Raw genomic sequence first — 27271 nt, 5'->3', positions numbered from 1 at the left:
CAAATAAATAACATAAAATAAATAAATAAAATAACAAATGTTAACTACAAAAAACTACAACAATGTAAATTGAAACAATAAAACTCCCCAAATTGAATGCTATGAAATGTTAATTACCGAGATTATCCCTAAGTAAGAGATATAAGAATGTATTTCCTTCCCTTCTTTGAAGCAACAAGGGACTATGGGTATGTGACGTCACATATTGTGTCAAACTTAACTGATATGTTGGTTAGTTTTGCTGAACTGCTTGTGTTCGCTCTTTTTTATTCCTCATTATTACGGGTAGAGGGGCCAGGGGTAGAAGTAGAAAAATGGGAAATGAAGGTGATAAAAAAATAGCGATAAATACTAAAAACACAAAATAATTCGAGCTCCATTACTTACTAGTGATAGAACCAAATTTCTTCACCTCCATTTCCTATCAATAAAATGGAAGGCTTAGAATACAGATTTTAGAACTTAGAGTTAAAGGTCGCTCCCAGCTCAACCATTCCATGTTCTAAGATTGAATCTAAGCCAGCTGGCAACATGCCTCTGCCCTAACACCTCCAGGCAGATAGCAAAAGGGTAGGGTACAGGGGACGGTGGAAGAGAGGTGGGGTAGGGTGTTGGAATCCGTAGTGGACTGTTTAAAATGGCATCTGTGGCTTTTGCTAGGGCTCATTTCCGATGGGCCAGTTAGTGGCAGCGTTCACGGATCAGGAGTTGTTTTTGTTGTCGCAGAAAGGAGGACTAGCCCATCGTCTATAGGAAGGAAGGTAGCAGCTGGGGAGAGGGCTATTAGATCCAATCCGTCTCTGCTACATTGTTTCAGTGCAAATACCCTCTATTAGCAGATTCTTTGTGTTCAGTGCCTCATGTGCTAAATTGCTGTTTGAAAGCCGATGATAAACACTAGTTGTTAAGACTCAGAAGCATTCAATATCCACTCTAATGATGGCTCCACTTTCTGTTTTCCCCAAGGAAGGGGGAGAAAAAAAAGAGTGGCTCATGGAAAAATACATTTGCAGGATCATTGCCACGGGGCCCCGTTTCCACATCTGTTCTTAACAGATTTCAGCTGAAACTACTGAAAATATACATGGGCCTGCTTATGTGGGACAAGTTAAACATGATAAGATTACAGTTTGGAGGATGACAATGGTTTTAGCTATGGAAAAAAAAGAGCCACTGTAAACTGGGTTCCCTGACAGGCTTGTTAACTTTAGAAGAAAAAAGAAGTTTGCTGTTACAGGAATTAAATTTGTTGGGAAGTTTTAGGAGAGTGAAATTATTTGAGATTAGTTGTAAACAAACTCAACATGGCCCAACAGCAGCCTTTCATCAGATGATGATTCTTGCCTTACCTCGGGTTGGAGCTGGATCCTTTGTTGTCAAAGGGAAAGGGGAAGTATTATGGAAGGGAACAAGCCCTCTGGATCAAAAGTCATTAGACCTAGGTTCAAATCCCATCTCTGCCATTTATTGTGTGATTTAATTTGACAGACATTTATTAAACATCTACTATTTTCCAGAGGCAGCTCAGTGAGGCAGAGGACAGAGTACCTGGCCTGGAGTTAGGAAGGTTCATCTTCCTGAGTTCAAATCTGGCTTCAGACATGTACTAGCTATGTGACCCTGAGTAAGTCACTGTTTGTCTCAGTTTCCTTATCTGTAGAATGGGCTGAAGAAGGAAATCAAAAACCTCTCCAGTATCTTTCTCAAGAAAACCCCAAAAGAGGTGACAAAGAGTCAGACATGACAGAAACAAATGAACAACAAAAAGTATTTTCAAGAAGTGGTACGGTGGAAGACTTAAATTCAAATCTGTGACCCTGGGCAAGTCACTTAACCTCAATGTGCCTCAGTTTCCCTAGTTAAAATTGGATTAATAATAGCACCTATCTCATAGGGTTGTTGTAAGGATAGAATGAGATATTTGTAAAAAAAACATTTAGCACAGCCTGTTACATGGTAGGTGCTATATAAATGTTTATTCCCCTCCCTTCCCTGCTCCTTCCAGGCCCTGCATCAGGTACTGGGGATACAAAGACACTAATGAAACAGTTCCTGTCCTCAAGGAGGTTACATTCTATTGGGGGAGGGGTGGGACATGTACAGAGGTGGTTAAATAATACCTGTGTATTTATATATACTCATTCACAAAGTAATTTCCAAGAGACTGGAAAGATCAGGAGAGACATCAAAAAGGAAATGGAACTTGAAATGAGCCTTGAAGGACCCTAAAGATTCTGCCAGGCAAAAGTGAGGAGAGAGGGCCTTCTAGACATAAGAAACATCCTATGCAAAGGCATGGAGGTAGGAGATCAACTGTTGTGTGTAGAAAGAGTAAACAGTCCAGTTTAGCGTATGGTATGCAATATTTGGTAAGCCTGGAAATGCAGGCTGGATTGAAAGGGCTTTAAATGTAAGAGAAGTTTCTATCTTATCCTAGAAACAAAATAGAGTCACTGGATCTTCTTGAACAGAGGAGTGACATCATTAGTCTTGTGTTGTGGGAATGTCAATATAACAGCCATGCTGGAGATGGAAAGACAAAAGATGAGGAGATTAGGAGGCTTTTGCTTTTTTAAAAAATAATGTTGCTGTTGTTTATTTTTTAACATTCTTTTAAAAAAAATTTGACTTCCAAATTCTCTCCCTCTTACCCCCTCCTCCATATGATACCCCTTATACATGTGAAATTATGCAAATCATGTCTATATCAGCCATAATACAAAAAAAAAACTAAGCAAGTGAAAAGCAATACACTTCAATCTGCACTTAGATTTCTCTCTGGAATTGGATAGCATTTTTCATCATGAGTTCTTTGGAATTTTCTTGGAAAAGCCTTTCACAGTTGACCATCATTACAATATTGCTATTACTGCGTACGATGTTCTCCTCGTTCTGATCATTTCACTTTGTATCAGTTCATGTAATTCTTTCCATGTTTTTCTGAAATTATCCCCCTCACCATTTCTTATAGAACAATAGTATTTATTTCATCATAGTCATACACCACAACTTATTCAGCCATTCCCCAATTACTGGGCATCCCCTCAATTTCGAATTCTTTGACACTACAAAAAGAGCTGCTATAAATATTTTTTATACAAATAGGTCCTTTTCCTTTTTCTTTGATCTCTTTAGGATATAGACCCAGTGGTACTATTGCTGGGTCAAAAGCCCCTTTGGACATAGTTCCAAATTGTTCTCCAGAGTGACTGGACCAGTTAAGAAGCTACTATAATCTGCCAGGTAAGAAGGGCTTTGTTAAGAAGGACTAAATTTACGTAGTGGTCATGTGAATAGAGAAAAGGCGATGGATTTGAGAAAGGTTATGGAGGCAAAATCAATAAGATTTGACAAATGATTGGATACAGGGGTTAAGGGAGAGGGAAAGTTTTGAGCATGACTAAGATCTTTCAAACCTCAGTGACAGGAAAGACAGAGATACATTCAACAGAAACAGGGAAGTTATAAAGAGAAGTGAAGGGGGAAGATAATGAGTCAATTTTGGACATGTCGAGTTTGAGATGCCTGTGGAACATCCAGTCAGAAATGTCCTATAGGCAGTTGGTAATGGTAGATGAAGTCCAAAGAGTGACTAAGGTAGGATTTGCCACTCTGGAAGTCCTCTGCATAAAGATGATATTTGAACCCTTGAGAGGTAGTGAGATTATTAAGTCAGTATAGAGAGAAGAGCCTAGGACAATGCCTATGGTACACCTGCATAGTGGGTGGGAGATGGATGATGCTGGGAGACCCAGCAAAAGAAATTGAAAAAAGTGATCACATTAAATGATCTTGGGATATAGTCACTTAAAGTTCCTGGACCTCTGACTCTTGGTCTACAAAATGAAAGTGTTGACAGTAAGTGACCCTTAATATCCCTTCCAGCTCTAAATATGTGTTCCTAAGAGTGTCGGGCTTTGCGGAGGGGGAGAAAGGCTTTCTTTTCTTTATACCCAGGAAGGTGGTTGATATATGGGGTCTACCCTCATAAATATTTTTCTCATTGTATCGTAAATAAAAAGACAAAACAAAACATTGTATTACCAGTGAAACGCTAAAATCTGGTGGCCACTGACTGACCACACAACTTTCAATAAGTCAAATCCTTTCTGAGTGTTGGGTTTTCTTTCTGATAAAAGGGAGCATTAGGTCACATAGCTTCCCAGTCCTTCTCCTTTGAACCTTTCAGAGCAACAGATATGGTGGCAAATCAGATCTGATATTGCAGCTAGATGTCACAGTGGATAGAACACTGGGCTTGGAGTCAGATAGACTCATCTTTCTGAGTTCAAATCTGGCCTCAGACACTTACGTTTGACCCTGGGCAAGTCACTTAACCCTGTTTGCCTCAGTTTCCTCATCTGTAAAATGAGCTGGAGAAGGAAATGGCAAACTACTCCAGTATCTTTGCCAAGAATACCCTAAACGGGGTCACAAAGAATTGGATACGACTTAAATGACTCAACAATGATAAACCTGCTCTAGTAGCTTGGCCTCCTCGATTCAGAAGCCTGGCCCAATAACATGGAAGTAGAGGGGAACTGAGAAAAGGATAAAGGCTAGAGAGGAAAGGGGAAATTCAAGGATTCCTTAGACTTCTACCCCATAAAGTAGCAGAAGATCATTCCTTACTCCTACATGCCCTGGAAATCCTCTTGGACCTTTCCCTGGAAGTTCCAGGGAAAGGAGTAGTGACTTAGTGATAGAAGAACAGTCAGAAGGGAGTTCAATATAGGTCTTGCCTTCGGTAGTAACTCCCTGTGTGACCTTGGGTAAATTACTCCACCACCCTCTGCTACAGTTGCCTCATCTGTCATAAGTAGGCACTGAATTAGATGATCCGTAATGTCTCCGTAAGCTCTCAATCCCATGTTCTTAGGTTTTTCCTGGCTACTTGTGTGGCTAAAGTCATGGGATGATGCATCACCAAGTATCTAACCCCAAACTAACACCAAACACTGAATCTCAGTGCTGGAAGGAGTGTTGGAGGCTATAGAGTACGATTCATATTTTTCTCAAGCTCCCTTTGATTCCTGCCCCTGATTATTTGTACACACTAGGTTTTGCTTTTATGTATAAAATATGACATTTGAAAATAAAATGCACAACAGGATGCAAGAACATTAGAAATGTGAACTTAGGAACAATCATTCCAAATTGACACCTGACAACATTTCCCCCTCTGAGAACTAAAAGGGATTTGATGTTGTGGTTGGGTTATTTTTCATTTTTGACAACCCCCTGCTATGAATATTCACCTGTTTTTGTTCATCAAAATATAATTTTTTTAATAAGCAGCCCAGTGGAAAACAATTGTGAATGGCACATTTATTATATTTGGATTTTTGGAACAAAGAGCATATAGCTTATGTTGGACAGTCTGCTCAGTGATACAGAATTTTAATTAAAAAATGCTACTGTGTTAAGGGGATTATAATGAAAATGCAGCATCAGTGCTTTAAAAGAAATCATGAAGGCAAAACACAGTTGACAGGTTGGCTCAATTATTTATTAAATGCTGCTGTGAACTGGTCTTGTAATTATTCCAAGAGGAAGTTTCAATATGGAACAAGCTTAACACAGGATGCACCAACCAGAGACATGGATGGCATGATATGGTACATGATTCCCTGACTTTGAGGTCATAAAATCTTGGTTCATTCATTCAATCAACTTTTATTAAGCATCTACTATGTGCAAGAGTCTGTGCAGGACCCTAGGGATGCAAAGATAAAAAATGTCATAGTTCTTACCCCTAAAGAGCTTATGTTCTCCTGCATACTGTGTGTAAGTGAAGTATTAGAGCAGACTTATTGTGATGTGAGCAAAGGAAAAATCTCTACAAGGTCCTCTAAGAAAATCTGAGGAGGGTGAAAACTTTCACCTAGGGACATGAGTGAAGAGAACCACCATTTATTAGCTATGTGACCTTGGTTCCTAAGTTATAAAATGGGGGTAATAGTGTTTTCTCCACCTACTTTATAAGGTTTTTATAAGGATCAAAGAAGAGAACACTTGTAAAATTCTTGGTAACTATGTAAATGGAAACTATTATTTCTACCATCCAGGGAACAAGGAATGGCCACTCTTAAGTCTGGGGATCATATCCTGCCAAGGAGCTGGCTTACAAAATCTTTGGGGCACAACCAACTCCTGTCCTATAATTCAAGCAAGAACTTTCCAGTGGGTCATGTGGTACACCCATCTGTGCCATTAAGAAGATGGATTTTGTTCCTCTTAAGCCATCCTTGATAGGAGATGGGTGCCAGATTTTGCCTTGATCTTCTCCAGACCCAGGTCTTATGCAGGCTTTCTGCAGTCAGATCCCAATGCTTGTTTGCTCTAAGAGAATACTGAAAGGCCGATTTAGATATGTCATGAACTAGAGGATGAAGGCTCTACCATTTCCATCCTCTCCTTCCCTGTTCGGGTGGTCTTGGGCAATTAGCCTCTGTTTGTTTCTGCTAAGTTATCTGAGAAGGACTTACATTCACCATGGAGATGCTATCACAAGGATTATAAGGACAAACTGTCTGTGGGAATACTTAAAGGCAACCTGGGAATTTTATTTTGCTCTTTTATAGCAGCACAGGGGTAGTTGGGAGTAGGAGGGGGTCAGTAGCTGCCTTTTGGATTCTCAGGCACCCTGTGTGTAAGACTGAAGTCTAAGGACGCCCTATTGAAATGAAACAGGGCTGGCCAGTGACCCTCTGCTCTCCAGCTACACAAGAGAATCACACCATCCTCCCAGGCCTCAGGCACAAAACCTAGGTGTCAACCTAGATTCTTCACTACATCTCACCATCCATATCCAATCTCTTAACAAGGTCTGTAAATTCCACCTTTACAACATCTCCCAAGTATATTCTCTTCTCTTCTCTGCTGCCCTCCTCACCTTACATCTGGTCTATTGCACTAGCCTGATAGTGGGTTTGCCTGTCTCAAGTCTCTCCCCACTCCAATCTATCCTCCATTCAGCTAACAAAATGATTTTCCTAAAGCATAGGTCTGATCATGTCACATTCCCCTCCTACACTCCACAGCCCTCCCTCACCCAATAAACTCCAGTGGCTCCCTATTGTCTCCAGGATCAAACATAAACTATGCTGTGTGGCATTCAAAGTCCTTCATAACTTAGCCTCCTTTTCAGTCAACCTCTTCAGTCTTCTTATACCTTACTTCACCATCCAGTGGTACTGCTTCAATCCAGTGATGCTGCCCTCCTAAAACACTCCATCTCTTGGCCCTGGGCACTTTCTCTGACTGGCCCCCCTGCCTCCTCAACTCTGCCTACTCACCTCTCTAGCTTCCTTTAAATCCCAACTAAAATCCCATCTTTTTCAGGAAGGCTTCCCCAATCCCTCTTGATTCTAGTGCCTTCCCTCTGCCTATTATTTCCCATTTATCCTATACATAACTTGCTTTGTATATATTTGTTTACATGCTCTCTCCTCTACTACATTCCTTGATGGCAGGGATTATTTTCTGTTTCTTTTTTATATTCCCAGAATTTAGTACAATGCTTGGTATATTGTTCAGTTGTTTTCAGTTGTACTGGACTCTTCATGACCCTGTTTCAGGTTTTCTTGGCAAAGGTACTGGAGTGCCACCTCTCCCTCTAGCTCATTTTATAAATAAGGAAACTAAGGCAAACAGGATTACGTGACTTGCCCAGGATCACACAGCTAGTAAGTGTCTGAGGCCAGATTTGAACTCAGGAAGATGAGTCTTCCTGATTCCACGCTCAGTGCTCTATCTACTGTGACACCTTGTTGCACTATCAGATCAGATTTGCCACCATCTCTGTTGCTATAAAAGGTTCAAAGGAGAAGGGGTAGGTGACCCTGGCAAGTCATTTAACCCTGTTTCTCTCAGTTTCCTCATCTGTAAAATGAGCTGGAGAAGGAAATGGCAAACCACTCTAGTATCTTTGCCAAGAAAATCCCAAATGGAGTCACAAAGAGTGAGATGTGACAGAAACAAGTCCACAACAACATATTCTCTTGTCTCTTGCGAATAAACTTTGGAAATGCCAGTCACGTTTTAGAATGCAGAGAGGCAGAGGGAGGGCATAAAGAAGAGTGAAGTGGGTATAGGAAGGAGATGCCCATAAAATGTGATAGTGACTGAAATCAGGGGGATGAATATGGAAAGGTTGGAAGTTGCAAAAAGACAAATTTGGATTTGATGTCAGGAAAAAACCAACAACAACAGAACTTCCTTAAGTCAGAGCTGTCCAAAACTGGAATGGACTGTCTGGGAAAGTAATAGGTTTCCCTTCACAGAAGACCTTCATGAAAAGACTAGATGATCACTTATCTGACATGCTACAGAAGGATTCTTTCTCCAGAATGGATTAGGTTCGATGACAGACTAGTCCCTGCCATCTTTGGGATCCTCCACTTCTGTGATTTTGTGGGTACATTAGATGTCTGAATTCAGGAACCAGTGAAGATCAAAAAAGTTCAGGGATCAGAGTTTAGAAAACAGTAAAAGGCAAAAGTCTCCTAAAAAGGAGGAGCTGGTGACCCCAGGAAGTTCGTGTATTTGAACAAGGACCAAGATGATCCTTAGCATATTCTGACTTGCTCATGGTCTGGAAGGAGAAAGGCCCTGAAAGTTGTACGTCCTTACTATCTTTCTGTCTCACACACACACACACACACACACACACACACACACACACACACACATCCATGCAGATTACCCCTTGTCATTTCCCTGGGGTCTCAGAGCACATAGAAGGAAAAGAGAAGGGCTCTCATCCAGCTTCATAATACTAGCTCTAAGTACTAGCTCATCTTCCAAAGAATGCCAAGACTGGTAGTCCATACTGTCCTTGTTTCCACATCTTCCATTTATAAACCTGGCAGCATGTCTCAAGGAGAGAACATCTGAAACATCACTGTGGCTGCCTCTCACATCTCACACTTTATAAACAGGTCATCAGCTATCTTGGACCAAGGCTTTCTACCCGAGAACAAAAATACACAGCTTGTTAGCTTTCCCCTAAGCTTGCCCTCCCCATATCCCTAAAATAAATGTCTTTTCCCCTGGCTTACTCTTTTCTGAACTCTTCAATTCATGTGTTTTTGTTGGCTAGGGTCTAACACTTACCACGGACGTCTTTATGTGTTATTTGTAGCTATTTCCCAGCTATTATCTCGACCTAATAATGGTGCTGAATTTCCTATGTCTCCTTTTCCTTCCTCCCTTTCTTCTTCCTTCCCTCCCTTCCACATCAATTCAAACAAATATTTATTGGCCACCTGCTATGTATGTGCCTTACTGTGTGTAGGAGATGCAAACACGAGAGAGGTCCCTGACCTAAAGATGTTTACAACCCAGTAGGGGAAATGAGACTTGTGCCCAAACAACTAGAAAAATAGGCAATGCATTAAGCCAATTTAGGGAAGGATTAAGATGAAAAAGAAGAAGAAGAAAACAGCTATGCCCTAAAGCATTTTAGGGAAAAGGTAGGCATATAATAGGGCTGACTAGAAGAGGTTTTAATTTGAGGAGTCCTTTCAAGAAAAGGAGACTTAAAGGTAAGTAGCCAATGCACTTCCTGTCTACCAGGGGACTAAGGAACTAGGGGAAGATCACAGGATTTGGAATTGGAATGGGTCTTAGACATCAGCTTTTTATAAGAAGGAGGCCCAGAGAGGGGGCAATGATTTGGTCAAGGTCACAAAGCTAGCAGGTAGCGGACCTGAGACAAACATCCATCAACTTGTCTTGGATCTTTAATCCTTATTTTGTGTGCTGAAGTTGTCCTTCATTCTCCTCTTGGAAACAACCAGCCCTAGACTTGGTCACCAACAAAGACTGAGTAGAACCGTATTGTATACCACAAACTCTAAAGCATTTTTACATACCTTATCTTGGTTGATTATCGCAGTAACTCTCTAAGGCAGGTAGGTGGGTAATATTTTCCCCATTTTACAGATGTGGTCACTGAAGGAGAGAGAGATCTAAGATTTGCCCATGGTTATGACATCAGCTAGCAATATAGCTAGGCACTAGATTCAGATTCGGCTCAATGCCCTAATGCCTACCCATTTCAACCTGATTTTTAAGTGGGTAGAAATATGTCCCTCAGTACAGATATTACAAACAAAACATTCCCCTCCTGGGAGAATGTTCCCCTAGAACGCCACTTAAAATATTCCTTTGTTACTAGAAGTTTGGGATACAGATATTTAGGAGGGATCTGGGACTGTCCTTTCTAAGGTAACCACAAAGATCATAGGATCATAGAGGTAGCACTGGAAGGGAACTCAGAGGCTATCTAGTTCAATACCCCCATTTTATAGATGAAGAAACTGAAGCACAGAAAGTTTAAGTGACTTGTCCAGGGTCACACACATACTAAGGATCGCAGCACCTAGATCATCTTGACTCCAAGTCCAACACTCTTACCAATAATTTCTGAATTGCCAAATCTGATGGTCTTTTCAGTTCTCATCCTTCTTGACCTCTCAGCAGCACTGGATACTATTAACCACCCACTCCTCTGACTCCTTGACACTCTCTTGTCTGAACTTTCATGACATTATTCTCCTCCTACCCCTCTGACTGTTCCTTTTTAGTCTTCTTCACTAAAACATCTTCCAGTTGTGTTCCCTAACTACGGATATCCCCCAAGGTTTTGTCCTGGTCCTGCTATTATTCTTTCTAAATTTTCACTTGGTGTCCTCATCAGATACCCTGGGTTTGATATTTCTATGTAGATAACTCTCAGAAATACATATATATATATATATGTATATAGATATAGATACATACACACATATGTATACACAAACGTTTATTTGTAGAAATATGTACACACACACACATATATCCAATCTCTTTCCTGGGCTCCAGTGTTGAATCACTAAGTCCTTATTGGACATTTCAAACTGGATATATCACATCTCAAACTCAAATATGTAAAACAGAGCTCATTATATTTCCAAACCCATCTCTTCAAAGCTTCACTACTTCTGTCAAATGCACCACCATTCAATCCATTCTCAAATCTTGCCATCCAACTTCTACATCTGCCACAGCCCTCCTCTCTATACTCACACAACCACCCTTATCGCCTTTTCTATAGACTGTTACAGTGGCCTTTTAATTAGTTTCCATGGTTCAAATATTGTTCTTCTCTGATTCATCTTCTACATTGCCACTAAGGTTATTTTTCCTGGGTATATATTTGCCCATGTAATTGTCCTCAAAAAACTCCAAAGGCTTCCTTTTGCCTCTAGGATAAAATATTAATTCCTTTGGTTTTGTCAGCCCTTTACAACCTGGCCCCAACTCACCTTTCCAGCATTACTGCACATTACTCCTTTTCATGAACTATGGTCCAAACTGGACTTCTTACTCTTCCTCATACAAAGCATTCCAAATCCTACCTCCATGCTTTTGAAATGACTGTGTCCTCCATGGTAAGAATGCATTCCCTCCCCTTCTCCTCTTCAGAGAATCTTTCACGTCTTTTAAGACTCACTTCAAGCACCACTTTTTAAAAGTTTTATTGGTGTATTTTGTTTTTACATTTCAAACATTTACAGATTACTCCCACTCTATAAGAGCTCTCTTGTAACAAAGTAAAACAGTTAACTAAAACTAATAATATAAAGATCTCATCTGAAAGTGAATTTCATATTTCACATCTGAAGCACTTGCCACATTTCTTTCTTTTTAAAAAGTGAATTTAAATTATCATTAAGAAAATGATAAGAGGGGGAAGGGGATAAAAGAGGGGGATGATAGAAGGAAGGGCAGATGGGGGAAGAAGTAATCAAAAGCAAACACTTTGGAAAAGAGACAGGGTCAAGGGAGAAAACTGAATAAAGGGGGACAGGATAGGATGGAGGGAAATATAGTTAGTCTCTCACAACATGAGTATTGTGGAAGTGTTTTACATAATGATACATGTGTGGCCCATGTTAAATTGCTTGCCTTCTTAGGGAGGGTGGGTGGGAAGGGAAGAGGGGAGAGAATTTGGAACTCAAAGTTTTAAAAGCAGATGCTCAAAAAAAAGTTGGTTTTGCATGCAACTGGGAAATAAGATATACAGGCAATGGGGCACATAAATCTATGTTGCCCTACAAGAAAGTAAGGGAAAAGGGGATGGGGGATGTAGGGTGACAGAAGGGAGGGCTGACTGGGGAATGGGGAAATCAGAATATATGCCATCTTGGAGTGGGGGGGAGGGTAGAAATGGGGAGAAAATTTGTAACTCAAAATCTTGTAGAAATAAATGCTGAAAACTAAAAAATATTAAATAATAAAATATGGAATTAAAAAAAGAAGGTAGAGTCATATTTGTGAAATCTACCTTAGCAACTTGTACTGTCTGTATATGTATTTAATTCAGATTTTAATAAACTCCTGTCATTGCATGAAAAAAAGAAAATGGTAAGAAATCAATTTTCTCAACCTCATTGGGAAAAAGGAAAAACAAATCACTTGTAACAAATAAGAACAGTCAGGCAAAACAAATTTCCTCGATGGTTATACACAAAAAAAATATACGTCACATTCTGCATCTTAAATCCTTTACTTCTCTGTAAGGCAGAGAAAGTTTCATCATTAGTCCTCTGGAATCTCTGATGGTCATTATATTTAGCTTTCCAAGTTGTTTGTCTTTTCAGTATTGTTTTTCTATAAATTGTTCTTGTTCTGTTTATTTTAATTGTTAGTTTATAAAAATCCTCAAAATTGTTCACTTTTATAATTTTGATGTTATTGTATAAATTATTCTCCTGGTTCTGCTTACTTTGCTCTGCCTCAGTTCAAGGCTTTCCATGTCTTCTTTTGAAATCATCAATTTCCTCACTTCTTTATAATAGCACCCCATCACATTCAAATACCATAATGTATTCAATCATTCCTCAATTAATGCACATTTCCTTGGTTTCCAGGTTAGGTTTTTTTTTGCCACTATAAAAAGAGCTGTTATAATTTTTTTACATAAAGGACTTTTTCCTCTTTCTTTAATCTCTTTTGGGTGTGGGACTAGCAGCAGTAAAATTCAGTAAAACAACATACACTCTTTAGAAACTTTTTGTGTATAATTCAAAATGCTTTCTGGAATGGTTGCAAACACTGACAGGTTCACCAACAATGATCAATGTGCCTCTTTTCCCACAGACTCTCCAATATTTATCATTTTTTGTTATCTTTGCCATTTTGATAGGTACAAGGTGGAATCTCAGAATTGCTTTAATTTGCATTTGTCTAATTAGCGATTTGGAACATTTAAAAAAATATATGGCTAGAGATAGTCTGGGTTTCTTCCTTTGACAACTGTCTGTTTACATCCTTAGCCTGTTTACCAACTGGCTAATGGTTCTTTTTCTTATCAATTTAAATCAGTTCCTTATATAGCTTGGAAAAGAGAACTTTATCAGAGAAACTTGCTGCAAAGATTTTCCACCAGTTAACTATTTCCCTTTTAATCTTAGCTTTGTTGGATTTGCTTGTACAAAAACATTTTTTAACATTACGTAATCAAAATTATCCATTTTGTCTTCTGTGATCTTCTCTATCCTTTGTTTGGTCATGAATGGTTCTCTTAGTGATAAATCTGATGGGTATTTTTTTCCCATATTTCTCTAATTTGTTTATGATGTGAACTTTTATATGTAGGTCATTTACCCATTTATATAAAGTGTGAAGTGTTGGTCTAAACCTAACTTCTTTCATATTGCTCTTTGAGAGACAATAATAGTTTTTACAGACTCTGTAATAGAAGTTTTTTGAAACGGGATTTATATACAAAATAAAAACAAGGTTGTTAGTAGGTCAGGGCATTACCAGCAGAGTGTAGGAGATAGAATCATGGAAGGTTTCATGCAGAAAATGGTGGGTAACATAGCATGGCATTCATTCAAAAGTTACTCCATATTTGTACGTCTTTGGCTGACTAGGTACTAAAATTAAATTTAGTGATTAATTTACCCACATTTTATTATTAATAAAAACAAGTGATGTGGCTGTAATTGGATAATTTCAAATTTGGGTTTCCTACCACAATGTAAATAGTGGGGCCTGAATAGGTGATAGGGGAGTAGGTATCCCCAAGGACTGAGGAAGGCCTCAATTGTTTGTGATGGCTAATGCTAATGTGAACCAAGGTACTTAGGACATGTTCAACTGATATGAAAAATAAATGTTATATTCTTATAAAGGTAAGTATAAGCAAGTTTAGTATATTTCATGGGCTAGGAAATATAAAGGGATTATGAGACGTGTAACCCAAGACCCTTTTCCCTTTAGGTGTAGAAGCTTTCCTAGAAGAAGGAGGAATTCTGTTGTTTGAAAGGTGGGGAAGGAGAAAACTTGATAAGCTAAATTAGGGAAAAGGGGCTAAACAGTCATTTACTCAGATTTGACTTAACACTCAGTCATTTATTCCAATTACTGTCCAAAGCATGATGACCTTCCCCCCACAATGAGAAATGAAGATTACGTTCTGAATGAGATAGCAAGCACTTTAATGCTTTGATGAAGAATAAAAAATAAGATAAAATGTTCCTGTCTAAAATTTTTCTCTAAATTCACAGAACGCCAAGTATTTCCAGGATTCTAAATCCTAATACATAACTTTCTCTTTGAAAGAGGAATAGTCTGGCCTATGTGTTAGATGCTTAGCGAGAAGATTTCGGAGATTAAAGAACATATCAATAGAGAGGGGGTGTGTGTGTGAAAGAGGCGTCTATTTGTATTCAGAGGACCTGGGTTTAAATCCTAACTTTGCCACTTATTATCTGTGTGACCCTGGACAAGTCATATCATTTCTTCAGGTCTCAGTTTGCTCATCTGGAAAGTGAGGGAGCTGGACTAATTAATCACAAAGGCTCCTTCCACCTCTAAGCCCATGATCCTATAACCTAGATAGTTGGTGTTCAGTCACTTTTCAGTTGTGTCTGACTCTTCATGACCCCACTTAGAGTTTTCTTGGCAAAGATACTGGAGTGCTTTGCCATTTCCTTCTCCAGCTCATTTTACAGATGAGGAAACGGAGGCAAGCAGAATTAGGTGACTTGGCCAGGGTCACACGGCTAGTAAGTGTCTAAGGTCAGATTTGAACTCAGAAAGATGAGTCTTCCTGACTCCAGGCTCTTCATTCTATCCACTGTGCCACCTAGCTGCCCACATGACCTAGATAATACATAGTAAGAGTTATTCCACATGATCTCCAGAGCTGGGGTCCAAGTTCTCCTTCAAGAAGGGAAACTTTCTACTATCATATTTTACATAGCACCAAATTTTGGCAGCCCACAGAATTCATCTTATAAGCCTGTGCTCTCCCATGATATTAAAATGAAGATAACTATCATTCTTTTCTCCTCACTCCAGAGTGAGTATGCCATCACTCACTCTGGGCGAGATGAGTAACTATCTCCGAAGCAGCTCTACTGTAAACCCACCCCTTGACCATCACAGAAAGTTGTGACTAAGCTCAAAAACACCCTACATGGATAGTGAGTGTTGCTAACTAGTCCCAGCATCCCTTCAGAAATCTCTTGGTGCTCCATTCACTCAGTTAGCCATTTAGTAGCATTTAGTAGGCACTTACAATGGACCAGATAAGGGTAAGAGACACAAAGAAAGAGAAAAACATGGTTCCTGCCACCAAGGAGCTCATATTCCAATTGGGAAAACAATAAGTATGGTTTAAATACGTACTAACATGTACAGTTTAAAAGGTACTAGTAGGACAGAAAGTAGAGAAAGGCTGAGAAAGTCCTCTTACAGAAGGTGGGATTTGAGCCAATTCATGAAGTATACCAGGAAAATGAAGAGGAGGAAGTGAGGATTTAGGATGATCTAGGCATGGAAGACAGTGAAAAGTTTTCAAGTTGGAAAGACAAGAGAAAAGGTCTTTGTTGTTGGATTTTAGAGCACATAAAGGAAGTAAAGTATGGGAAGATAGAAAGGTCAGAGCTAGGCTGTAGGAAAATCACTTTGGCAGCTAGCTGAGTGTAGGAAGAATTGGAGTGGGCAGGGATTTGTGGCAGGGACATCAATTAGCAGGCTATTACCATAGTACTGGTAAGAAGTAATGGGGGCTTGAACTACAGTGGTAGATATATGAGAGAAGGGGATGTTGGGAAGGTAGAAATGTCAAGATTTGACAACTGGAAGGTTTGGAGCATACTTCAATTTTTTTTCAATCAGGTATGAGAGGAGGTCCTCCACTGAGAGTGTGGAGGGAACAAGTGTAATTGGAAGCTTGAGGATGAATAAAAAAGGTTTGAAGTAGTCATTGTTGTGAGTAGGGGAAAGAATCAATTAGGAAGGTATAAAAAAATTGCCTTGTAGCAAAGAATGGCCAATCAAGGTGATGTAACATAAATTTGTAGAGAACCTAGTCAGCACGGTTTCCTGACTTTTTTCAGCTCCACTCAACATTATGGAAATAAGAACAAGGCAGGAGATGTGAGAGTAAACCAAGGTTCAGGCTTGGGAAGCCATGACTGATTAGAGGACAAGAACCCAAGGAACTGGGTTTAGAGGATAGAGTAGAGTTGAACTGATTCACCAATAGGGTAAGAAAGGGAAAGCTACACTCCGGATTTCCTCTTGCATGTCCCAGCCCTTCATCCTGAAGCCTCATTGCAGTCCTGGGATTGATATGCTAGAAGTACTCTCCACCCCTCTGATTGGACAGCTTCTCAGAGAACATTCATGCAAGAAGGGTGATTATATTGGTCTTGTTTCTCCAGGCTCTACTCCAGATTTTCTCTACCACATGGTACTTGTGTATTCCTCCTTCCCTACTTTTGTCTTCCCCCATTAGAATGTAAGGTCCTTAAGGGTAGGAACTGTCTTCCTACTTGTAGCTGTATTCCTAGAGTGCAGCACAATGGAAGGACATAAAAAATGCTTGTTGACTTGTCTTGCTTGACTCAGGCAGCCAATGGAAGGGTGAGGGACTGGAAAAAACCTGAGAAGTGAAAGGGTTGTAGGTCATTGAGAGGACAAAGAATAGGGTTATGAACAGTCATGTCCTTTTTATTCTCTTCCCTTAAATTATGACTAATAAATATTTTTTAAATGGTTCCTTACTGTAGGACTGACTTAGAATGAAAAAGATGTTGCATTTATTCTTGGGCTCTGGGCCTTTCACTTCTTTTCAGAGCTTGTGATCATACAGATTTCTAAATGAGCAAAACTCATTTTAATTGCTCTACAAACGCTTTATTCTGACCAATTTTGTGTAATATCCTGTTTGTGCTCCCTCCCCACATTCACACCTCAATAATTATGGGGTCAGAGTAGGAGGGAGCAGCTAGGTTCAACCACTGATTAGGAGAATTAAAAGAGATGTGATGGTCTCCAGAAGGGAAGCTTGAAAAGGGAGAAAAACCCACATGTACAAAAATATTTATCATGGCTCTTTTTGTGGTGACACAAAAATTTGGAAACTGAAGAAGGGATGCCCATCAATTGGGGAATGGCTGAAGAAGTTGTGGTATAGGAATGTAATGGAATGCTATTGTGCTATAAGAAATAACCAGCAGGCAGATTGCAGAAAAACCCGGAAAGACTTACATGAACTTGATGCAAGGTGAAGTGAGCATAACCAGGAGCACATTGTACACAGTAAAAGTAACATTGTATGATGACCAACTATGAATCACTAAGCTCTTCTCAGCAATATAATGATCCAAGACAATTCCAAAGGACTCAGTGGAAAATGCTATCCATATCCAGAGAAAGAACTGATGGAGTCTGAATGCAGATTGAAGCATACTATTTTCACTTTCTTCATTTTTTCATGGTTTTTTCCTTTTGGTCTGCTTCTTCTTTCACAACATGACTAATATGGAAATATGTTTTACATGATTGCACATATACAACCTATATCAAATTGCTTATCATTTTAGGGAGAGGGAAGGAGAGGGAGGGAGAAAAATTGAAACTCAATTTTTTAAACGAATGTTAAAAACGGTCTTTATGTGTAATTGGAAAAAATAAAATACTATTTTTAAAAAAAGAGAAGCTTGAACCTCATGGCTAAAGATCAGATACAAAAAAGAATCAGAGGAGTCAAGATGAAGTACAAAGTGGAAAGTTTCTCCCATAATATGGTCCACCTTTATCTACATTTCTCTTCTACAGAATGGGATAAAGTCAGTGGTTCCTTCCCACCACAGCACAGCCGAGGCTGAAAATTCACTGGCTATGGGAGTGCCTACCTTCTTTTTAATCTACTGAATCATACATCCATGGCCTATGCTGGTGAAGAGGAACCAAGAGTTCCTGACTCTCAGGTTCCCAAGTCTTCCTAAAGATCAACCCTACTAGGCAATTTGAGTAGAACATCAGTCATGAGCTACATTGTGTTGTCTGTATTACTATACTCCACATGGAAGTTGGGGGACAACAAACCTTGGAACTGTTCATTTTCTAGAACTCCTAGGTTGAGAGTATCTTATGTGCTATGTGGATATTACCTAGCTCTAGGAGAACCTGGAGGTGGGGTGGGGCACATCCACATAGATTTTTTTTTTTACTATATACTTTCAAAACTGACTCTATTCTATTTTTTGAGTTCATTGTTTGTTTCTGCACAAAGGATCTTCATTATAGCAAGGTCAGACAGAATACAGGTTTGCTGTTGTTCAGCGGTGTTTAATTTTTCGTGATCCCTCTTTGGGATTTTCTTGGCAAAGATGCTGGAGTAGTTTGCCATTTCCTTCTCCAGCTCTTTTTTTCAGGTGAGGAAACTGAGGCAAACATGGTTAAGTGACTTGCCTGGGGTTACATAGCTATTAAGTATCTGAGGCCAGATTTGAATTAAGGAAGAGGAGTCTTCCTGACTCCAGGTCCAGCAGTCTATTTACTGTGCCACCAAAGCACAGTGAAGAGGTAGGGTTTTCCATGGTTCAGGGTTCGAGGGCTGGTTCTTATTGGATAAGTCTACAACAGTCCACACCCTCTGGAAAGACAGTCAGTATGGCCACCTAGAAAGAGGCAGAGCTGGGGGATAGCAGAAAGTTGTTCACTTTCTGAGGACTGTAGAAAGCCTGGTATTTTCCCAACAGTTCTGTTCAATTAAGAGGAATATTATAACCTCCAGGATCCCAATCAAGTTTAGTAACTTGTGATCCTTTCTGCTGACTAGAATCAGTTTAGTAGCTTCACCAGTTACTGGCTAAATTTGTCTTTTCAGAGCTTTACAATTTGAGAGGTCCCAGCAGGATAGAGATGGCAGAGACTATCTAGTCTAACTCTCATAATACTATCAAGTGACATACTATCTGTAAAGCACTTGGCGCAGTGGCTGGTACAGAGTAGATGCTCATTAAATGTTTTTTTTTTCCCTTCTCATTCACCTAAAGCTACAAGAGGTAGTTACTTGCCCAAGGTCACGTATCTAGCAAGTAGCAATCAGAATAAAACCCAGGTATTCTGATTCTAAACCCAGGGCTCCTTACACCACACCATACTGTCTACCTAGGTTCCCCGCCCTCTCAAATAGACACTTGAGACTGTGTATGTGTTTGTGATAACACCGTGTAATGTGAACTCTACATACTACAGTGGGATCTGTTTGCTTTTGGTCTTGGTATTCTGAGCATCTAACACAGTTCCCTTGCACACAGTAAGGGCTTAATGAGTGCTCGTTGAATGGAGACACACTACACATTGGGTTTCTCCAAAGGGTTAATGAAAAAATGCATGAACACAGCCGTGGCAAGTTATATATAGCATACAGTAAGTAAAGTGAATTTCAAAGAAAGAAAACAAAAATCTCTCCCAAATCTAACTCTATAAACAGACCACAGACCGGGGCAAAGTAGAACTTGGCACATAGAGGCTACAGTAAAGAAAGAAAACAGATCAAGTTACACAAAGTACAATTGAGAGCTGGGTCTACAGCACAATGATCAGCTGCAGGAACAAGGACATGTGTTGTCGAAATTGAACAACACTGAGACTTGCTTTCCTCACATTCATTCCGATTGACCCAGGCCATGTGCAGCAGGTTAATTCCCCTCCCTGCAGGTGGAGACAGATAAAATAAACTGAACCGGTGGGTGCAATGGGCTCCAGGAAACCTTTATTTCAGAATTTGATCCAACTCCAGAAAGGAAACAACCATGGACTTTGCTCTGGACAGTAATCTGTTTTCTTAGGGCAACAGAGAGATCCACAGCTGCCAGAGAAAATACAACCGGTTTGGTGGCTGGTTTTTGGCAGGCTGAGTTACAAGGGAAGTTTAAAAAGACCACTTCCTACCTTCTGTTCCCAACTAAGAGTAAGCTGTCAATCTCGCAGGATGGTAAAGCTCTGGAAAAATCCAAAAGGGAGGCAGGGGAGTTAGAGGAGAAACACAAGCAACAGGTGCATCCCCCTAAAATCTTCCCTTCAGGCATAGATACTGCTGCCAAAACCATACTCGAAAAAAGGCCCCTTGGAGCCTGTTCAGTAGGGGGCAAGAAGGCTGAGACCACTGAGACTCATTGTCAGAATGCTGCCGCTTCTCTGGTCAGGGCAGGGAGGCTGCCAGGCTGCAAACAGGTGATTAGTAAGCCTCTATACCTATTGGGCAGAAAGCATATTATTACCTTGCCCACTTCTACGTTTACTCCCTCTATTACCATCAGACTGGCTTAGTTAAATACCCATTATGGTACAGCAAAGAACACCAGAGTGGTCAGAAGATTCAGATTCTGCACCTGGCCCTGCCATGAGTGAGCCATTTGACATCAAGCGCTTTACTCTAAAAAGAGGATATTGGATTAGATGATCTCCAAAGGTTCCTTTCAGCTCTAAAATTCTACAGCCCTGTGATTTCTAATTGCTGGATTCTGTGCTTCAGATTCATGTATAAACATATAGACATGGAAGCCAGTGTGAATCATTGGGGTGGGGGGGCAGGTTTGGAATCAGAGGATCTGGGTTCAAATCCTAGCTCTTCCATTTATGAACTGCATGACCTTAGACAAGTTACAGCCTCTCTAGTCCTCATAGGCTCTATGATAACTCGGGTTTGTTCTGGCTCTAAGTCTATCTTTTGTCCACCAGGAGCCTATGCTTTAATAGGAAAGTCAAGAGAAATGATCAGTACTGCCCCCATTTGTAAGTAATGATAACCATGACCTTCTGTGTTTCAAATCATTTTCAGATATATTTTATTTGATCCCTATGACAATCTTCAGAGGTAGGTAGAGGTCTTGTTTTCCCCATTTCATAAATGGGAAAATTGAAGAAAATAAAGGAGAAAGGTTAAGTGAGCCATTGCTGCTGCTGCTGCTGCTGCTGCTGTTGCTTGGCAGAGTGGACACATAAAGCCACCCTTGAGGTCACATGGGAAGGAAACCGGAAGTTAGGTGTCACAGTGGATAGAAGGCTGAGCCTGCAGTCATGAAGAACTGAGCTCAAATTCAGCTTCAGGCACTCATTAGCTGTAGGACCCTGGGTAAGTCACTTAACCTCTGTCTGCCTCAGTTTCCTCATCTGTAAAATGGGGATAATAACAGCACCTACCTCCCAGGGGTGTTGGGAGGATCAAGTGAGATAATATTTATAAAGCACTGTGTAAACTTCAGAGTGATATATAAAAACTGGTCATTGGTATTATTACTACAAAAACCTAAGAGAGATTTTGTAGCGTATTAAGACGGCAAAACATGATTATTCCATTTACTTTGCACAAATATTCTTTTGGATTGGTTCTACAGGCATTATTATTTCCATTTATACATTGGGAAACTGAGGCTCAGGAGGCTAACTGATTAATCCACAGTCATAAAGTTACATATGAGATGGAATGACAGGCAAAATTAGAACCCATGTCTCCTAACACCTAATCCAGTACTCATTCACTCTCTCTCTCTCTCTCCTCTCTCTCCATCTCTCTCCTCTCTCTCTCTTCCTCTTTCTTTCCTTCTCCCTTTCTCTCTCTCTATCTCTCTTCTCTCCCTCTCCTTTTCTCTCTCCTCTCTCTCTTTCTCACTCACTCTCTCTCTATATATATATGTATACACATATACATACATATATACATGCACATATACATATATAGCTTTGTATTTCCTTTCCTTGTTGTTCAGTCATTTCAATCATGTTCGACTCTCTGTGACCCCATTCAGGGTTTTCTTGGCAAAGCTACTCGAGTGCTTTGTCATTTCCTTCTCCAGCTAATTTTAGAAACGAGGAAACTGAGGCAAACAGGATAAGTGACTTGCCCAGGGTTACACAGCTAGTGTCTGAGTTCAGATTTGAACTCCGGTCTTCCTGACCCCAGGCTTGGCCTTCTATCCACTGTGCCACCTAACTGCTCATTTTCCCCCATGTAATCTCAAAGGTGTCTCTAGAAGTGGACAAGACTTGAGGAGAATAAAATTCAGGAAAATTAGGGGATGTGATTTTTTCTTCAACCAATGACTAGATTTGCTTCCACTTTCCCTCCATAGTTTTTTTTCCATCTTTGCTGTTGTTCAGCAATATGTATGTGGTTTTTTTTCATTGTATGGTTACCAATCTTAGAATGCCACAATTTGTGAATAAAAGTTGCAGATGATTCAGGAATCAATAGAGAGATATTTGGTAGGAACAAGAAGGGCACAGTCTATTTCTAATGATGACCTATGGGGTCTAAGGCATATCATTAAGCAACTGTACAATTAGAAAAGAAGATGGCCTTTTATGTGTAGAGAGGAAGGGATAGCAAACAGATGGCCCAGGCAATGGGCAGTAATGGGACACACAACATAAAAGCCCTCAAGGAAGATCTCTGACGCACTGAGTAGATCCTCTGTGGATGATCTGGGGCGGGGCAGGGAAGATAGCCAAGAAGCACACAGGACATGAAGAGGGGAAGAGGTTGTGATGTGCACCCCTAGATGGGGCATCCACATGAAAGGTACTTGAGGTCCTCTTCAATCCTGATGAAGTTCAGCAAAAAGGAATAAAGCAATCTGAATTATCTACCAGCAGACGACATCCTTTACAGATAGGGAGTGGGAGGCGAAAAGTTATTTCCTCTCCCCTGTTTATAAATTTTGGAATACCAGAGATAGAGACATTTTCCCAAAATATTGGTCCCAAAGGAAGGTATGTTTTGCCAGTCCTTTTTTAAAAGGAAAAAAAAACCACTCAAATTCTAGGGGCAATCCGCCATCTCTTTGGAAACCAGGACTAGTAGGTAAAAATGAATAATTAGCAGGGTGCTGAGTACTACCCCCCTTTTCCTTGATTTCCACCCTTTTCCCTCCTCACTCGGTTCAGAAGCTTATTGCTTTGCCATTCCTATAGCAAAACCCCTCTCTCAGGAAGCAAGCTGAAACTTATTCACAGTAAATGTAAATAACAGACAATACCTTAAAGTGATAACCCTTCTCAGGAATATGTATATTTTTTTTTAACAGGGATCAAAGATTTTGGAGAAATTAATTGAATTTTAACCATAGGATTTCAGTCTCTCAACTACTATATAGGAAACGTATTAACAAGCTAGTGTTGTCTATTTCTAGCCTTCACTAGACTTTGATTGTGTAAGATTTTTCTTATTTGAAATTGTCATGATGATATTGCTGTATTCATTGTGTCAAGGTAACGAGTTGTACGATCCTCCTTGGTATCTATTCCTTCAAATTCTGTACATTCATCATGATTTCTGTGATCATTCCATAGTTCAGTACCTTTTCAAATGACCCCTTTTCTTAGAGAAGCCCGATCCAAATCATACCACCTTAATCCTCCCTCCTACTTTGAGGCAGCTGAGAGTACAGTAGATAGAGAGGTGAATCTGAAGTCAGGAAGACTTGAGTTCAAATTTGTCCTCAGATACTTACTACCTGTGTGACTTTGGGCAAGTTATTTAACCTCTGTTTGCCTCAATTTCCCCAAACATAAAATAAAAATAATAGCACATACCTTACAGGGTTGTTGTGAGAATCAAATGCAACAAAATTTGTAAAAGGCACTTGGTACAGTGCCTGGCACTTAGGTGTGCTATATAAATGTTTATTCCCTCAATCTTTCTTCTAGTTTCTCTTCTGTGCACCTTCTGATACTATGGTGTTTAGAGCTTAGTTCCATGACTAGTACCACAAAATAAACTCATATTATCTGACTTGATGCCTGAGTAGACAAAATGCCACCCTCTAATCTCTTGCTTCTAGTATCCTATGCTCCAAGGATACCAATACTTGAGCACTGCCTAGCTAAACTCTCAGAATTGGGGCTCTTTTCGAGGGTTCCATTTCCAAGGTTCCTGTAAGTTTGGGATTATATTTTCACCATAGTACATTTAGTGTCTCTTAATTCAATCAACTACATTTCAGACTACTTAAGGGCAAAGACCATGATTTATATTTTGCATCAATTTAGCCAAAATTTGTTTATTGCCAATGACATTCCAGGCACCATGCTAGATACTGGTGATACAAGGCTCAGTTTAGCATAGCCTCTCCTCTCAAGGAGATTACAGTCTAATGGGAGGAGAAGACTAAAGAAGATTACACAAACAATTATGATACAAGAAACGAGTTACCTGCAAAGGAGACATCCTAGTAAGAGTTCTAGGTAATATCTGAACAAGGGATCATTTTCAACTTGGGGGCAAGTAATAGTACTTGGGATGAGTAGAGGTGATAGCTTAATTTAGGACCCCTTCACTTTAGCAATTACAATAAAGGCTCTCTTTGAATTTGGAAGTTTTAAAATAAATAAATTGGACAAGTTTTTCTCTTACCCATTGAAATTCCTTCATTTGGCTGCAAACTCAAAATGGCAGTGTGACCTCAGCTATTCAGACGTTTTTCTCCAACAATGCAGATCACGATCTATCTGTGCCCAATCGTTCTGTGTATGTCTTTTCCACGTGCTTGTTTGTCAGAGTATCCACCCAATGTTCTAGAGGCTTTCTCACTTTCTCTTAACATCACACAAGTGCCCACGAAACATTCTGGCGGTCCACTTGTCACCACTCATTCTTGCCACATTACCAGCTCATCCACTCTTCCTGTTGTTGAATTCCTTGATGACTTCCCAAATGCTCCTACTCCTCTTTTAAGTTCTTTGTTAGGGTATGTGCTTCTTTGGCCTGCTCAGACCTACCACATGCTTCTCCATTGCTTTCTACGTGATACGTATCTTTACTTCTTTGGAGGAAGTAGAGTGTTACATCTTCCTGGCATATAGGAACATTGGTAACATGTTAGTATTGAAAAGATGAGCCTTTGCTTTCACTGGAAGCTTAGAGTCAATTTTTTTTTCAAATTCTCAAAGGCAATCCAACCCATTTTCCTTTTATGTATGTACATACTGTTACACAAGATCTATAGGGAATCCATACAAATGCAAGTTGAAATCTGGACAAGAGAAATTCTTCATCTTTTTGGTTTTTCCTGAATGATTAAATAGGCCAGACTTCTTTGGTAAATATGGATCTCTTCAAAGAGGGTCTGAGGTGTCCTGGGGCTTGATTCAATCAGTATAATGTCATCTGCAAATAGGAGCATCTGAAGAACTTCACCATCGACAGGAAATCTCTTCTCAAATTAGTTCTGTAATAGAGAAAGGAAAAGAAAATCCACATACATGATTTATGTGTCCAAAAGACATTTGTTAGAGGATATCTAGAGACAGGAATGGAATACTATAGGCCTCCAAATCTGCATCCATATTGAGATAATGGTAAAACAGTTCCCCAGATTGGGAATGTGGTAAATCCCCAAATGGTTTCCTAACATTTCCTTTACTATGGAGGAAGACCCATTTCTGACAAGTTTTTGAGATGTTCCTTCCTTTTCGGGTGTTCCAGACAGTGACTAGTAGAGAGCAAGATACTATCTGCTCTCTGCCTCCAAATCTATGCACTGGGATTTTTGAGTAATGTAATTAGGAGTAGGAGATTAGAATGTTCCCCACTTTACTCAAGGTTAGATAACAAAGGTCGTGTGGAGGGTTATTTATGAATACAGGTGGTATGGGGCCATTTGGAACCATACAGAAACTTATCTATGAAGTTATAATTAGAGGAGTGAGAGACTTTCTCAGATGTTTTTAGGGATAAAAACCAAAAGAAAGCAAGAAACAATCAGACTGTACAAGATACTAATCAATTTATTAAGAGCATGAATCTTCCCAGGGTTTTCTGCCTCTTAAATTGTCTGGTTAATGTTAGGAGAATGACTTTGGGTGATTCTCTCAAGTGAAAAATCAAAAGACTTAGGAAATTGTTCATGGTTTTCTCCCCAGAGGATTCTATCATAGGAATGTTAACTCAGATTTTTATAGAAGGAGAATCAACTTCAATATATAAAGACTCTAAAAAGGCTTTATCAATATAGCTAAGTATAAACGTAGGCATGTATATACAAATGTAAATATGTACCTATACATACACACATATATTCTATAGCATGTAATATCAATTCATTTGCATTCCCCAAGTGATGAAGGATGGCACTTGTAGTTACAAATATCTGAGAAATAAATATATCCTTACATATATAAGATAAGAATGTGGGGTAAAGACTGATTTAGTCCAGTTTATAGAATACACAAAAAGAATAGGTTAGAAGGTGGGCTGGAACCATACTGTAGAGAATTTTTAAGGTCAAGATGAAGAGTTTTTATTCAGTATGGGATGGGGGAACCATGGAAGGTTTCTCAGCAGGTATGTGTCATCAGCCCTGTAGTGTATTATGAATATGACTCAAGGAGTAGTGTAGAAGATGGATTGGGCGGGGCAGGGGGTTGGAACTTGGAGGCAGGAATACCAATATGGAGACAATGTGAAACAAGATAAGGACAGAAACTAAGATGGTAACAGTGCAAACAGAGAGTAGGGACTACATGTAAGCAATATCGCAGAGGTAGAGACATTAGAACTTGGAAATTAATGTATGTTTAGAGTGATAGAGGAAAGAGACTGAGGGAATAAGCATTTATTAAGTACCTACTATGTGCTACCCCCTGTGCTAAGCATTTTACAAACAACTCATTTGAACTTCACAAGAACCATGGGCTATAGGTGCTATTATTATCCCCTTATTACAGTTGAGGAACTTTAAGCATAGAGGTAAAAGTGACTTGCTGAGGATCACATGGCTATTAAATGTCTGAGGTCATATTTGAACTCAGGTCTTCCTGACTCTAGGACCTTATCTGCTGATAGCTGCCTCTAAACAGAAAGAGAAGGAAGAATAAAAGATGCTTGCAACATAATGAATTTAGGTGACTTGTAGGATATCGGTGCTATGGATAAGAATAGTAGAGCTAGGGAGAGTGGCAGTTCGGAGCA

Source organism: Trichosurus vulpecula, chromosome 3 (assembly GCF_011100635.1).
Source record: "Trichosurus vulpecula isolate mTriVul1 chromosome 3, mTriVul1.pri, whole genome shotgun sequence".
In the NCBI taxonomy this organism is placed as follows: domain Eukaryota; kingdom Metazoa; phylum Chordata; class Mammalia; order Diprotodontia; family Phalangeridae; genus Trichosurus; species Trichosurus vulpecula.
Note: the sequence above shows the minus strand (reverse complement) of the source record.